At 40.8% G+C, this 16,663-nt stretch overlaps 1 protein-coding gene across 3 annotated transcripts in view; it reads left to right on the forward strand.

Annotated features, from left to right (window-relative positions):
* Positions 1 to 2,068: 2,068 nt before the first annotated feature.
* Positions 2,069 to 16,663, forward strand: part of BMPR1B (bone morphogenetic protein receptor type 1B) — a 413,050-nt gene continuing 398,455 nt past the window's right edge. For 2 of the 3 annotated variants that reach the window (XM_047718021.1, XM_047718020.1), the window contains exon 1: positions 2,069 to 2,375. The gene's annotated coding sequence lies outside the window, so the exon portion shown is untranslated. The remainder of the gene's footprint in view (positions 2,376 to 16,663) is intronic. The other variant, XM_047718022.1, reaches the window with a different exon arrangement.

The raw sequence follows: 16,663 nt of genomic DNA on the forward strand, positions 1-16,663 counted from the left end.
CAGGCAGAGAGAGAGAGAGAGAGGGAAGCAGGCTCCCCGCTGAGCAGAGAGCCCAATGCGGGCCTCAATCCCAGGACCCTGAGATCATGACCTGAGCTGAAGGCAGAGGCTTAACCCACTGAGCCACCCAGGCGCCCTAAATGCTACTTTCTAAGGCTCACTTCAAACACAGTTTCCTTGATGGTGCTCTCTCTGATTCTCTCCCACCCAGAGTGATTTTTTCCTTTAATGTAAAACTATAGAAATTTCTTTATTCCTGTTGATTTGGACTTTTTTCATATCTTATAATTTTAAAATATCTACTTATTTATAAGTCAGCTGAAATGGAATTTGCATCTTCCCTATCCAGAGATGCCTGTATTCCTGGGATCACTGTCTTATGTCCAATAGATGCTTAAGATATTTGTTGAATAGAGGTACACCAAGGAAAGCCAATCCTTAGCACAACTTCTGAAAAGATACATATACCTGAACACTGTCTGCTCCCATAATGTCTGATATTTCATTGCCGTTTTTGAGGACAGAAATTCTAAGAGAAAAAAATAACTTTGCCAAATAAAAGTATCAGTAATTCAAACAATACAGGGGATTGATTAAATGAGATTTCTTTTCTGTTGAAACCTGGTTAATATCAGTAGGGAGAAGATAGGAAATAGGACTGAGGACAAGGAGTAAAAGAATTTTGGAGCAGAGAGGACTTGAGATGAGGGTCAGTTGAACGGGCACCAGGGACCATATTATGAAGGCTGAGTAAGGAAGGCAAAATGATGTCTGTGACAAATGCTGCCTGTTTTGAACATTTTCTAGTATTACATTAAACAGAACTTTCTCCTTCCCATCTGGCACCAGGCACCAGAATTCAGTTTTGTCCTGACAATATCATGGTTCAGGTACATTATAGAGCAAATATACTTTGTTGGGGATCCTGACATTTCTTTGGGGGAAATGTGCCACATTTCACAAGCTCATCAACAAATGAGTAGAGTGCCCCCTGTTCCTTAGTGGGAGCTTTGTAAAATACATTTATACACAATGGAATTATTGATAAGTTCAGAGGATTATATTTAATGCCTAACATTAAAAAAAGTAATGGGAATAATTTTAGAAAAAGGAGGAGTTGAAAGAAAACTGGTTGCCAAGAATTTAATAGGGTATAGAGACAGAGGTGAAGACAATTGGAAAAAAGCTAGGTCAGAGTGCAATTGTATCAAGTTATTTAAATCACACATTTGGTGACTAGAGAGGAGTTATCAGTTTATTTAGAAAAATTTTCCAAAAAGGGAAATTCTGAGAATGGGCAGCTGAAAGGCATCGGGAAGAAAAAAAAAAAAAAAAGAAGCCACGAGATAGCCCCCTGGGAGACAGAGTTGGCAATACAGCTGATTTTAAAAAGTTAACTCTCCTTCCCAAATCTCCTGAAAGACTGCAGACTAGCTTAATTTATATTTACTTCCTTAGAAAATATTTCAACCCTGAAAGTTTTAGCAAGGAGACCACAAAGTTAAGAGGTTACATACTTTTCCAAAACACACACTACTAATTGTAAAATTTCATCAAATATAAACGGAAGACGTTTTTATTTTATTTTATTTTACCAGTTTCAAAATATTTGAGGAAAGGAAATATTTCATTTCCTTAGGTGGTCCAGCTGTATGTTTCAGAGTTCCTAAACCCCCGCCCAGAAGAGCAGACATAATTCGATGTGAACGTGTGTTTTTTACGAGGTGCGTCAGCATTTATCAACTTCTCAAAAGTGTCAATGGCCCTGAGAAGTTTAAATCCACGGCACTGGATTATCTTGGGGAGCCCCTGTCAGCTCTCGATGTACAGTAATTCCACCAATCTTCATTCTTCAAACCTTAGCTTTTTTTTTTTTTTTTTTTTTTTTTTTTTTGGAAACTCCTTATCGGCGACCAAGAAGGCACGGAGCAATGCGCGGCAGTGATGCTCGCGCCGAGGGCGCAGCTCGGAGGCCCCCCTCCGTCCAGCGCTGTGGAAGGGCGTGAACGGCGCCGCTCCCGGAGTCCGCTCACCACTCCTCACACAGGCAGCGGAGCTGGGGCAGCTCCAAGCGTCGAGAAGTGTAATCCCTCCGCTAAGTACTTGGCTCTCAGTCTCCAATCACTAGTGGGAGCTGGAGAGGGCAAGTGAAGGGAAAAAAAAAAAAAAAAAGATCCAGGGGCAGCCGAGGAGCGAGAGGGAAAAAAAAAAAAAGTCTCGCGGCTGCGGCAGAGCGGCCGCGGCTGCCAGAAGTTGACGGTGCGGCCCGGCGCGGGGCGCGGAGTTGGCTTGGGGCCTGCGCGGGGCGCCCGGACAGTTCGGGAGCCTCGGGGACAGCGGCGCTCAGGACGCTGGTGCCCGGAGCTCAGCGGCGGGTAAGGCGCTGGCGGGCTGGCGCGCGGGGCTCCGTGCCGGCGAGCGAGCGGGAGGCAGCCGAGGCGGCGTGGAGCCGGTGGCGGTGCCCCGGGCGGGACCCGGCGCGCGGGGAGAGGAGGAGAACGTGCCGCGCGGGCGCGGGCGCGGGGCGGCGGCGGGGGGAGCGGGTCAGGAGGTGGCTCCCGGGCTTTGTGCGCGAGCGACGCTGCCGGGACCCCGAAACCTCGTGCCGGTGCCGGTCAGGAGCTGGGGGCAGAGGCGGCCGCGGGCGGGACACGTGCTCCGGAGTTGGGGAAGGAGGGACGCGCCGAGGTGGGGAGTCGGGACCCGCGCACCCCAGGGATGGGCTTGGGAGGGCGAGCGACAGGCAGCCCCGGAATGGGGATGCAGTGGGAGGGGGCCCGGCGGCCGAGCGGCAGGACGAGCAGGCACCCAGCTCTGAGGAGCCACCTGCCTCGGGAGCCTCCGGAAACTGGGCTTTGCGGCGGGAGAAAGTGCGCAGCGGAGTCTCGGGCTTGGGTGTGCGTTTCTGCCGCGACTGCAAGTCGCTTTCCCTCTGTCTCTGCTACGTTTTCAAGTGTTTCTGTCTTTCCCTCGTTTTTCTCCCATTCTCTGTTTGTCTCTTCCCCTCTCCCCACCTCCTCTGTGTGTTTCTCCCTCGGTCTCTGTGTGTGTGTGTGTCTCCCTCTCCCCACCCCCTTCTCTGTCTCGCGTCCCTCCCTCGGGGTCTCCTTATCTTCTTCCCTCTCTGTCCCCTACACTCTTTCAGTGACTCTTTTTTTCAGGCTGACTTTGTGCTGCTTGTCTCACTGTACCTACCTCCGTGTCTGTCTGTCTGTCTCTCCCTCTCGCTGTCAGTGCCCATCAGTCTACTCGTGACCGTGTCTGTCGAGGCTCCATATTTCTGTCTGTCCCTTGCAGTGTTAGGGTTTCAGACAGAGAAGATCCTCCGGAAGTTGTCCAGTGTGGTGTCTTATTCGTTTTGAGCTGCACCACTCCAGCTGGATTCTGGGTCCTTCATGTTTGTTCTCCAGAGAATGGGAACTCTGTGGTTTCCTTGAGTTATTAGGAATTGCTCTTTTCTTAGTCACCTTTCCACCAAGGTGAGGTCAGTGACTGAGCAGCCACAGAGGTGCCAGTGAAAGAAAACAGAAGAAGAGAGCTGCTTAATTGCCTCCAATGTATAAAGAGAATGTACCAAACGTATCTGCAGTGAGGCAGAACTACCTGAGAAATGTTTCTGAATTGTGGAAAGAAAAGAAAAGCCGCCAATAATGAGAGGAGTCAGCTGCAAAGTAGTTGACAATAATTTGAAAAAGTATTTATGGAAAGTTCTGCTCTACTAGACTGATGCCAACTAGTATCTGTGTTTCTTATGTATATTTTTAGGATCCTAGTGACAGCTCTTCTAATTACTGTTTTGAGAAATTATGAGAAATGTCCTGCGTCAAGTGGGACATTTGTTGTTAAGAAATATTCGGTCTTTGTGCTCTTATACCTCTTTACACTCCAGTGATCAAGAAGAATTATTTTTAATTGCAAAGAAAATAGGAGAGGATTTGTCCGTAATTTTAAGACATCAGACATTCCAGAGATCAATAATTTTTTTGAAAACTTTCACTATAAGGACGTTTTGAGGGATATTACCTCTTAGTGAAATATGCAAGTCATTAGATCATTGTGTGATGCAAAAAACGGTGGTGTGCTGTAAGCAAATCATAGTAGTGATGGTTTTTTATGGGAAGCATAGCCGGGAAATTAATTGCTCTGATTTTCACTGTTTTCTTTAGTCATGCATAATGTACCTTTGTTTTTAGCAAAATATGCCCTAGGGCTACAAAACTTGATACAGTGTGTTATTTGTCCAATCTCAAATACCATTTAGAAAACCACCTTTTCCTTTTGGTCAGGAGATATAAGTTGATATGATCTCATTACTTATGTGCTATGGTCTCCTGATGAATTTTAATGGCACTGATTTGGTATTTTAAATCAAAATGTTAGCTTTTGGTGAGTTAAAATCCTGATTTATGTCATGTTAGTGAATCATCACTATTTATAGGGGCTTTGCCACCTTGTCTGCCAGGTGCTGCATGGTATTTAGCCTGGGCAGGGGTGTCAGAAATTCTCTGGTATATTATTGTTCCTGAGTGACGTGCTGCCTCTACTCCTGGTGTGTTCATATATGTCCCTCAAAATGTTCCAGTCATTAAATAATATTAAGAGGAAATTGACTTAATTTTTTCCTCATAAACTAGGAAAACCATGTGAGATGGCCTGATAAAATATTTTTATTACAGTAAATGCTGATTTCATTATGTAAAAGTGTAAGGTAACTTAGAATGTGATATCTTTTGGTATATATAGGACCTTCCAGTGTTCAGCTGAGATTTATCATCCAAATCTAAAGTTCGTTTTCACCCACTCCAACCTGGCAAAGCCTTGCCTCATTTTTGTAAGCCTCCTCATGTCTCCTTCTCTGGCTTCTCTGCATACCTCTCTCTGTTTACCTCTGCTTGTCTGGTTACTTGCTTGACTTCCTCACTGGGCTGTCTTTTCATTGAGGTAAAATAGTGTCCCTTTTCTTTCCTTGTCTGGATTTCAAGTGCCCAGTGCAATATCTGCCGTATGATAGAGGGTCAGAAAATTCTTGAAGGATGGTTTGTGTGTAACTTTTGATGCTAATTCTCTGTAGGTGCAGTAGCTCAAGGGAAACACTGCAGTGTAGTAGAACAGAGCATAGACTGAGGGAAGAGAGAGGCTTAGAAAGCATCTCCTCACACCCATTAATATTAAAGTTGAAGAGGATGAGGCCTAAATCATTTGAAAACCTTGTTAAACAATAGACAATGAAGCCACAGTCATTTTCCTTGGACCTCCCTGCTTGCCTTCTTTCACTAGAAGCAGAGAAATCTATTACCAGGAGCTAACAAATACTATCTAAACTCTGAGGATTTCTTCTCATGCTGACCAATAAGTCATGCATGAAATTTACCATTTTGCAATAACTGGTAATCACTGGTCATACATAGTCATGGGGGTCATGTTTGTCTTCTAGAACACTGATCTCTAAATGCTTTTATGCTGAGCATGGTGTTGGGGGCTATGTTGTTTTTAGCAGAATATTTATTTCTACCTGAAAAGAAGATTCAGATTCTCTGGATTAAATTTTCTCCTCTCTAAATTCCTGTGCATGTGTTGAATGGAGGATAGGGAGAAAAGAAAGGAAGTTTGGACCAGATTAGGGGCGCTTTTTGAAGTTTTTCTTCAGAGACCACTGGTTTAACTCCCAGAACAACTGCATATTCATCTGTTTTACATATCAGACTTCACTGTGAGCTTTTGTTTGGGGGAAAAAAAAAAGGCTAACACAGTTTAAAAAAATCTTCAAGATCACTTACTCTTCCAATCTCCCTTCCAGTTGTTGAATTTCATAATCAAGATAATTTCTTGCTTTTAAATCCGGGTATCTGGAAGATGGTTGAGAAAGTTCTTAGGATAGAAGGAGAAGCTGATTTTGCCTGAGAGATACTAATTTCAGATTTTCATATGCTAAATGTGACGTGATGGCAGAAATTGAAGTAGAAATGTTGGAATACATAGTCACCTAGAATTTTGGAGGAAGGAGGGGACAGGGCTAGAAATACTGCATTTAAAAGACATTCAGTCTAAATTAAAATTGAAGAACTAAAACTTATTAGAGATAGAGTCTGGAAAGAGAAATAAATGAAGATTTGGGAGTCTGTAAGAGGGACATTTTGTTGCTTCTGAGTATTAAGTCCCCCTATACTATTAAAGATTAAAGAAAGAGTATTATATAATGTACATCGGGCAGTAATCTGTTTTCATGATTTTTAGAGCATCAACTTTATAGGCCAGTGAGTTTAATTGCATTAAGTCATTTTACTTAAATGTTTGAGTGCCTACTCTCTGCCTGGCATTATTATATATCTCAGGGAACTGTACCATAAGAGCCACAAGGTTCTCACTCTCCTAGAGCTTGCACTCTAGAGAGTGAAAACAACCATGAACAAGCACATGAGTAAGGTCATTTGTAATGGTGAAGATTGATATCAGGAAAAGATGACTGGGTAGTGTGACAGCTGGGGCTGTTCTTCATGTGGGGTGGTTGAGGAAGGCCTCTCTGAGGATGTCCCCGAACACCCAGAAAGCCAGCCCAATGAAAATCCCAGAGAGCTTCCTGGCAGAGGGAACGTCGAAGCTGTCTCTAAAGCAGCAGCAAGTTGGGCACACACTGGTCAGTGGGATTGGATTCAGGCCAGCAGATGAGATGGTAAGAATGAGGTCAGAGGGATAACCAGGACCATGTCATGAAGTATACATTTGATTCAGACTATCTTACTAAACCACCCTGGGAGACTTTATACAGAGAAGTCTGCAAATATGACTTAGCATTTCTGTAGTGTGAGCAAGAATGTCTGAAGTAAGATGTTGTGGGAGACTATGAGAAGGATCTAGCTGATAGTTTGGTGGTTTGGCCAGAGAAATTGATCAGACATTGTTCTTATTACTGAGTAAGAGTCACTGAGTTGAATCATTCTTCCCTCCTCCTTGATCTGCATTGTAGTAGTCCACTGGCTCAACAGTTGCTTTTACTTTTATATCACACATCTCAGCACTTTAGTTCCCCACCTGCTTACCAGCCTCCAAGTATCTCGTGGGCCACAAGCATCTTGATTCTGGGGCTGCAACATATCTTGAGAAGTGTTGTGGCAAAGTTCTTTAGGGCTCTGTGTGATCTTTGGACTCCCCGGGGATTCTTGACTCTTTCAACTAACATCACTTCATTTTACATACAATTTGTGTTCTGGTTACAAAAGAAAGGAAGCAAGTCAGAATTCCTCTCATCAGGTATCAGCGGCATTTTTCTCTGCCCCTCAGCTCTGAAAATGACATGCTTCTTTAAGAACTTCATGCCATCCCTGATCAAAATTCCACCGGCATTTTTCAAAGAGCTGGAACAAACAATCCTAAAATTTGTATGGAACCAGAAGAGACCCCGAATTGCTAAGGAAATGTTGAAAAAGAAAAACAAAACTGGGGGCATCACGTTGCCTGGTGTCAAGCTTTACTACAAAGCTGTGATCACCAAGACAGCATGGTACTGGCACAAAAACAGACACACAGACCAGTGGAACAGAGTGCAGAGCCCAGATATCGACCCTCAATTCTATGGTCAAATAATCTTCGACAAAGCAGGAAAAAATATCCAGTGGAAAAAAGACAGTCTTTTCAATAAATGGTGCTGGGAAAATTGGACAGCTATGTGTAGAAGAATGAAACTTGACCATTCTCTTACACCATACACAAAGATGAACTCGAAATGGATAAAAGACCTCAGCGTGAGGCAGGAATCCATGAGAATCCCAGAGGAGAACATAGGCAGTAACCTCTTTGATATCAGCCACAGCAACTTCTTTTAAGATATGTCTCCAAAGGCAAAGGAAACAAAAGCGAAAATGAACTCTTGGGACTTCATCAAGATTAAAAGCTTCTGCACAGCAAAGGAAACAGTCAACAAAACAAAGAGGCAACCCATGGAATGGGAGAAGGTATTCACAATTGACACTACAAAGGCTGATATCCAAGATCTGTAAAGAACTCCTCAAACTCAACACACACAAAACAGATAACCATGTCAAAAAATGGGCAGAAGATATGAACAGACACTTCTCCAAAGAAGACATACAAATGACTAACAGACACATGAAAAAACGTTCATCATCATTGGCCATCAGGGAGATCAAATCAAAACCACATTGAGATACCACCTTACGCCAGTTAGAATGGCCAAAATTAACAAGACAGTAAGCAACGTGTGTTGGAGAGGATGTGAAGAAAGGGGAATCCTCTGACACTGTTGGTGGGAATGCAAGTTGGTGCAGCCACTTTGGAAAACAGTGTGGAGATTCCTTAAGAAATTAAAAAAATAGAGCTACCCAATGACCCTGCAATTGCACTACTGGGTATTTACCCCAAAGATACAGATGTAGTGAAAAGAAGGGCCATCTGTACCCCAGTGTTCATAGCAGCAATGGCCACGGTCGCCAAACTGTGAAAAGAACCAAGATGCCCTTCAAGGGATGAATGGATAAAGAAGATGTGGTCCATATATACAATGGAATATTATGTTTCCATCAGAAAGGATGAATACCCAACTTTTGTATCAATATGGACGGGACTGGAGGAGATGATGCTGAGTGAAATAAGTCAAGCAGAGAGGAATCAATTATGTGGTTTTACTTACTTGTGGAGCATAAGGAATAACACAGAGGACATTGGGAGATGGAGAAGAGAAGTGAGTTGGGGGAAATCGGAGGAGGAAACAAACCATGAGAGACTGTGGACTCTGAGAAACAAACTGAGGGTTTTGGAGGGGAGGGGATGGGGGGGTGGGGTAAGCCTGGTGGTGGGTATTATGAAGGGCTAGTATTGCATGGAGCACTGGGTGTGGTGCATAAACAATGAATTTTGAAACTGAAAAAAAAAAAAAAGAACTTCACTGTGAAGTCTGCATTGTTAGATGTGGATCTTGCCCATCCTGTATCCTATGTAAAGAGCTAGTATATAGTAGGCGCTCAGTGAATATTTGTGGAATGCTCTTGGATGCGGTCTACTAGAGTACCTATAGATTTGATTCAGCTGACTTCATTTCTCTTGTCTTTCAGCAAACACATGACCGCATGGGTCTTCAGCTTCAGAAGATACTAAGTAGCAAGTTTGGAAATGGTTTTTCTGAAAGGTTGTATTTCCTTATTGGCTAAAAGACGAAAGATACAATCCTGTATCTCTCTTCATAACCTTTCTTGCCTGACATCTTGAGATAAACATTTTAGTCATTTTTATAGCAGTTACATAGACATGGACTTAAACAAGTACAGACACATCTGTCACTAGTTAATTTGTTGATTTGTGAATCTAAATGATTCCAAGGAAGTCTGTAATGATGGTGCCTTTGTCTAAATTAGTATCTTGATAGAAATCAGTGAGTTTTATCTAATATATTTTACAACCATCTATAAAAGATGCTAAATTGTTGGATCTTTTTCTGGGAATAAGCTACTAGTCTGTTGTCCAGTAAACATTGGGCCATAAGAGTGCACATAATGAGTGATTATCCCTATATCCTTCCTCTTATTACTGAATGTAGTGTTCTACTCTAATGGGGTTGCAGACAACTTGGCATTACCTTATTTTTTAATGTATTTAGCAATTCTTTCACTGTTTTAGTCCTTGTCAGTTAGTCAGGAGTCCCTTTGGTATCTGAATCTCTTCTTTGCTTTTCTAACTCCATTTTATTAAAAACCTCCTGCATTAGTCACCTTCCATGTCAGAAGTGTTCTCTTTGCCTCTCCAGATCCACTCTCAACCCTTCTACCTTATACTCTCTGCCTAAAACAGTACCTGCGTGAACATTCTCATTTCCAGATGGCTTAGGTCATTGGGGAGTCCCAACAGGAGATTAAGGGGAGGGTGGAGAAGACGGTATTCTCTTGGCTTCTTCTCTGCTACATCAGTTTGGGCTGCCTGTGTCCCTGCACTGAAAGGCACTGCTTGTTATGAGGTAGTCTTCCTTCTGTAATTCTGCCCTTCCAGTAATCTCTGTAATAGCCCTTCTGCTTTTACTACTCTGCTTTACTGCCCCACCCTTCAATATTCTTTTGCACTCCTGTCTATACCTTATTATATTGTTTGCTTATAAATAAATCCTCTCCAACTTGTCAGAAGTTGTAACAGTTAAGATCTCATTTTCTGTTGATTCAGCTTGTGAAAGCCTTGGCCACTTTTACCTCTATTGGACATCTGCTTTTCACCCCAACTTCTATGCTTCTATTCATGCAACGTTGGCATAGAAAACCCAAAATGTGTATAAATAATTCTGTCAACAGATATATTGGTTTAACCACTTAAATTAGGGATGCCTGAGTGGCTCAGTTGGTCAAGCATCTGCCTTCAGCTCAGGTCATGATCCGAGGGTTCCGGGATGGAGCCCACATTGGGCTCCCCGCTTAGTGGGGAGCCTGCTTCTCCTTTTCCCTCTGCCTGCTGCTCCCTCTGCTTGTACCTTTCTTCTGTCAAATAAATAAATAAAATCTTTAAAAAAATAAACACTTAAATTGACCATCATCCATATATCTCCTATATGTAAGTAATTTGATTGTTTCATTGACTCTTATTAATTCATTAATGCAAAGCATATTTGCAAAGTCAGTATTTGGGACCAGGCACTGTGCAAGGCATTGTGGATACAAAAGGACAGATATGTTTATCCTCATTTGGGATAAGATTGGAAGGGACAGAGGATAAAAAACTAGACGATATTTATAAATCAAGTTTGTGATTAGGGCTGTGAAGGAGATAAACAGGGCATAGTGGGAGAGAGTAATAGGAAGGATTCTCATTTGCTTGAGATCACAAGCACCTGAACAGGGCATTTCTAAGTGACTTTTATTGACCTGCATCTGTTTTTCAGGCTCTTTATGTGTGAATTTTAAAAGCTTTTCCTAGTGACACAAATAATAAATCTTGGGGAGAAGTAGAAATTGCATGTAAACCTTCGGCTGCCTTATGCCATTACCTTAAAGTAGTATTTTGGTATACATATATATACCCTTTAAGAGTTTTCTTGTGTGTTTTTATGTATTTTTAAATAAAAGTAAGGTCACGTAGATTGTTACTTGTGTTTTTCACGTAGCCATACATTGACAACACCATCGAACACCAGTCTGTTCATTTTAAAACACATTTAATGTATAACCTGATCTCTAATGATCACTGGTGGTTATATTTATTAGGATTTTTAAAAATGTTAGATAGGCCTGAAGAAAAAGAAAATGACCAATAATACTACCTCATAAATAACCTGGAAATACCTGAGAGTATAGAAATGGCTTAAGTTATATGGATATTTGTTTATCTAAACTCCTTTGAATTATGTCTGATAAAACTAAATGACAACAGAGATGAAAAATTTACTAAAACTTCTTTTGTTTAATAATTATATTCCAGCCATTTGTAGGCATAACAGTGGTTTTGTGCATGTCAGGTGTGTAACCCAACAAGGATCCCGTGGGCAGCAGCATTGCCAGCTGGTTAACTGGGGGTCTCTGGAGTGTGACTGGCTTTGCTTGTTAGCTGTTTGACTTTGGGCAGGTAACTGACTGAACCTTGTTTGTCTCTGCTTCATCTGTAAAATGGGGATGACAGTAATAGTGATTACTAAATAGGTTTACTTGAGGATTAGAAGAGTGAATATTTGGGGCGCCTGGGTGGCTCAGTGGGTTAAGCCGCTGCCTTCGGCTCGGGTCATGATCCCAGGGTCCTGGGATCGAGTCCCACATCGGGCTCTCTGCTCGGCAAGAAGCCTGCTTCCCTCTCTCTCTCTCTCTGCCTGCCTCTCCGTCTACTTGTGATCTCTCTCTGTCAAATAAATAAATAAAATCTTAAAAAAAAAAAAAAAAGAAGAGTGAATATTTGTAAAGGGTCTAGAACAATGCCAGGTAGGTAGTAAACACCACAGAAGCATTTGATAAGTAAATGATCAAACAAGTCGGGGAATTGCTGCCATTTTTTTTTTTTAAGATTTTTATTTATTTATTTGACAGAGAGAGATCACAAGCAGATGGAGAGGCAGGCAGAGAGAGAGAGTAGAGGGAAGCAGGATCTCCGCCGAGCAGAGAGCCCGATGCAGGACTCGATCCCAGGACCCTGAGATCATGACCCGAGCCGAAGGCAGCGGCGCAACCCACTGAGCCACCCAGGCGCCTTTGCTGCCATTTTCTAACTGCAATCCTTCTGTGGCCCTGTAATATGCTAGTGTGCACTGTGGCAGTCCCCCAAGGGGGATTCAATCACGGGACTTGTATTTTTCCCTGCATATATTCCATGCTAGCATTGAACGAGTATTCCTCAGAACATACTTTGGGAAAAGTTGATCCCATAAATAATTGACTAAACATTCACCAGTCTATTGTCTCCTGAAAGAAAGGGACCATTATTGTTGCCAGGAATTTTTCTTACCCAGAGAAAGACTTTTTGCCAATATAGATGTGAGTATACCCTGGACCTCTGGGGCTTCTTGAGCCCAAAGTTTATATTGTATAATATTTTCTAAAAAGCTACTTACTCTTATTTTTTTTCTAATAATAAAGATGCTTATTCATTGACGTGAACTTGGGGAATATAGGAAATTATAACAAAATAAAAATCACTTGTTCTTCCACTATTCAGAAATAGGCACTCTTCGCATTTCAGGTCCTTTTTCTTCTCCTTGACAAAATCGGAAACATAATATAAGATGGTTTTTTGTCCTGCCTTTCTTTTTTTCACTTGACTTTACTTATATAATAGTCGTAATCCAAGAAATGTAGTGCTTTCTGGCTTTCAGATGATTAGTAATCTACATTTCAAAAGAGCTTCCTTCCTTAGTCCCCAAATTCTGTGGCCAGAGACAATATGAAAATAAAATGGTGTATCTAGAATGAGTTTCTCTCTCATTCGGAAATTGGAACCACCTGGTAAGCAGTTGGCAATTCTTTTTAAAAAAGACCTGGAGTAGGTGACCTCAGGTTGCTTCATTTGTATGAGTCATTCCAGTGTTCTAGCCAGCAGCCAGATGGGCACAGAAGAATCCATGACCAGGCTGCTCTGTAGGCCTTACTTACTTATCCCGAGTGACTGGGAGTGAGCTTATATAGTCTTGAGACTAACTAGGAAATGTTACAGAGGGAAACTTGAATTATCCAAAATAAATTTAACTATTTAATTTTTAACCCACTGAGCCACCCAGGTGCCCCAAACTGTTTAATTTTTAAATGATGAATCTGTTTCCTTCATTGCATGTTGGAGGTAGGGCTCTAATAATATACTAATTTGGGGGGCAAGCAGTGTCTCTAAATAAATCTTACAATTTTGAGTGGGTAATAATATTGTACTTATGTGGCAGGATGTAAAAAAAATTCCGTTTTAAGTTTTACTCTCTGTACTTCATAAATGATGGATTTATGCTATAGTGATTAAAATACATCTGCTCACGAAGTCCTTTTTCATTCAGAGGTCCTTCAACAATTTGAATCCTCATCTCACTCAAGATTAAATCAGTCCCACTTTAAAACACTTATCTTTAATATCTTTAGCAAATGAAAATATTTAAACTCTTTTTTAAAGAGGAAAACCATGCTATACTGTTTAATTGAATTAAATTAGCTTTTCATGGAAATTTACCTAGGAGCTCTTTCTGGAACCAATTTGGAAAATGATCTTTGTATTCTGTGGCATTTATGTCTGATTATGTTTTTCTTAGTAATTCTCAATGGACCTGATTCACTCCTTGCTTCAGTCATCCAACCCTTGTGATTTTTGTAGGCAAATTAGGCATTTCCTACTCCATAATTGTGCATATTTATGGAATAATGTATACTTCTTTAAATACAGATGGCATAAGAAATAGTTAATTCTATAACTTAAACTTAGTTAAATTTTATCATTTTAGTTTTCTGTAGAATATGTTAAGGCTAAGATAAGTCATATATAAACTAACTTCTCCTGAAAAATGTTTTGTAGAATTTAAATTTTGACTCTTTTACTAATAGAAGCAGGTGCTGTTGCTTGTAAAAATGGTAGGTGATCCAAAAATTCTTAAAAAATATATTGCCTTGAAACGTTCTGCATTTCAGGCACATCAAAGATTTTGTGCATTCTCTTACATTGTAATCTCTTGTTTTTCAGAGCTATGAAGAAATTGAAAATTGCTTAGAAAAACTTAGTTTTTAAGTTTTTTAGTTGTAAAAGTTATCCTTTGTGATCAACAGTGTGGGGACATGATTTATATGCTTTGGTACAAAGACTATAACTTCCTGCCCTTATTTCTTGTTACATCATGTTTAGCAGTTTACAGATATTTAAAACACATTTAGCTTAAAAAAAAAACAAAAAAACAAAACTTTGCTGTATCTGCCATAATCTGGATGTGAGAATGGCAACTATTTTGTGAATACATGAATACTCTTCGCACCATCCTACTTTTCCCTCCATCTCCCCTTCTGTTTTTCTCTCACTTTTGCACTTGATTTGAAAACATCATTTCTTCTGACTACTTTTCTGAACCAGAGGGGTTAAAACATGCTCATTTCTAAGACTCTGAACCTGTAGAAAATTCCCAAGATCCTTACTAGCTTTACATCCTTTGACTGATTGGAGTTTTGACTGAGTTAGCATAATTGAAATGATGATTTGATATTCTGTAGACATAATCTTAAAATACTCTAATATTATCATAGACTGATAATGACAGCAAGAAAAATTTCTATTTTCTTATGAAACAACTTATTTAGGTATAATTCCACTTAACATTTATGAAATATTAACATTTATGAAATGTCCATGTATTAAACATTTAAGAAATGCATTCTTATAGCTGAAACTAAAAATGACCTAGGGCTCCTGAGTGGCTCAGTCAGTTAAGCCTCTGACTACTCAGGTGATGGCTTTAGGTCCTAGGATGGAGCCCTACTTTGGGTTCCCTGCTCAGCAGGGAGTCTGCTTGTCATTCTCCCTCTACCCCTCTGCCCACTTGTGCTCGCTCTCTCTATCTCTCTGTCTCTCAAATAAATAAGTAAAAAAATCTTTAAAAAAATTAACAAATGGTATGGGCTTATTATATAAAATATATTATAGATCTTACTTGGATCTAGACAATATTTATACCTTTATACAGTCTCTTTGGTATAAAAAAATCTGCAATTGCATTTTTTAAAAGATTTTATTTATTTATTTGACAGAGAGAGAGAGAGAGAGAGAGAGAGAGATCACAAGTAGGCAGAGAGGCAGGCAGAGAGAGGGGGGAAGCAGGCTCCCTGCTTGAGCAGAGAGCCCAATGTGGGGCTTGATCCCAGGACCCTGAGACCATGACCTGAGCCGAAGGCAGAGGCTTAACCCACTGAGCCACCCAGGTGCCCCCATAGTTGCATTTTATAGGTTGTCTCCAAATACTCTGTAGCCCATATTTTATTTGAAATCTCACGTTTTTATAATTGTGGTTTGAAAGCTATTATTATATATTAAACATTTTTCTTGCAATTCAGCGGGTATGCAGCTTGACTTATCATGAGCCTGAAACTTCCTTTTTTGGCTCATCTTTCTTAAACCTGGAAGGTGTAATGCAGTTTAACAATAATATTTTGTATCTTTAGTTTGTGAATAACGTCTTTCTTACAAATGGAATTATTAAATATTTATGCAATATGAATGAACTTGATGCTGTATGTGTCAAAGAGAGATTTGAGTCTTGCTCTAAGGGGAGAGATGTTTAAAATTACAGATGCTACCCATCAAAAAATAAATGCAGAGCACAAATAGATGGAATATGGGAAAGACAAAATGAGAAGCTGATGACAACATTATTAAGTGCCAGGTTGATTCAGTCTTTTCCTCTTTCCTTAGGCAGTGCCATCAGGGGATATGCCTAGGAGAGGCTGGGGTTGGTGTTCTGTGCTTTCTGGTTTAAGATTCGGTCTTCCATTCTCGGAATACCTTAGTCTTTATCTGTATAAACTACCTCCTTTTTGAAACCGATTAGAATTGTTTAGTTGGTTTAACTTCTTGGATTTATATCTGTGTTTCAACTTTGAACCAGATTGTGAATTTTTGTTGAAGCATAGCAGCACTTCTTTAGCTTGAATTTGCCTTGTTCATACTTTCCGTCATTGTATGGAGTCCAGGAATCCTGACATCTGTAATGTTTCATTGCGGTCTTCACCTTTCCAGGCTGACAGAACACTGGTCTTGTTTCTCTTCAGAAGACTCCCCTGTGGTCAACTTGATCATCTATTTTTATTTGCTTGGATTATCCTTAGCTTCTTTTTTTTTCCCCTTAAGATTTATTTATTTACTTATTTGATAGAGAGAGAGAGAGCGCCCGCGTGCATGTGCATATGGATGCGTGCCCACCTGAGCACACAAGCACGGGGAGTGGGAGAGGGAGAAGCAGGCTCCCTACTGAACAGGGAGCCTGATGCAGGGCTCAGTCCCAGGACCCTGGGATCATGACCTTAGCCCAAGGCAGATGCTTAACCCACTGAATCACCCAGGTGCCCTGGATTTTCCTTAGCTTCTAAATATTTTTTTCCTTTTTCTTTTTCGGTGAAATTAAACTTATAATTTCTTCATTCAGCAGCAGATATTTTTGGAGTGCTAGGCTGTGGTAGACTAGAAATGCAGGTAATATTTCAAGTAAAGATGAACTGTGGTTTTAAATAGTATGAAAACC

The sequence above is a fragment of the Lutra lutra genome, chromosome 2, assembly GCF_902655055.1.
Source record: "Lutra lutra chromosome 2, mLutLut1.2, whole genome shotgun sequence".
Classification (NCBI taxonomy): Eukaryota; Metazoa; Chordata; class Mammalia; order Carnivora; family Mustelidae; genus Lutra; species Lutra lutra.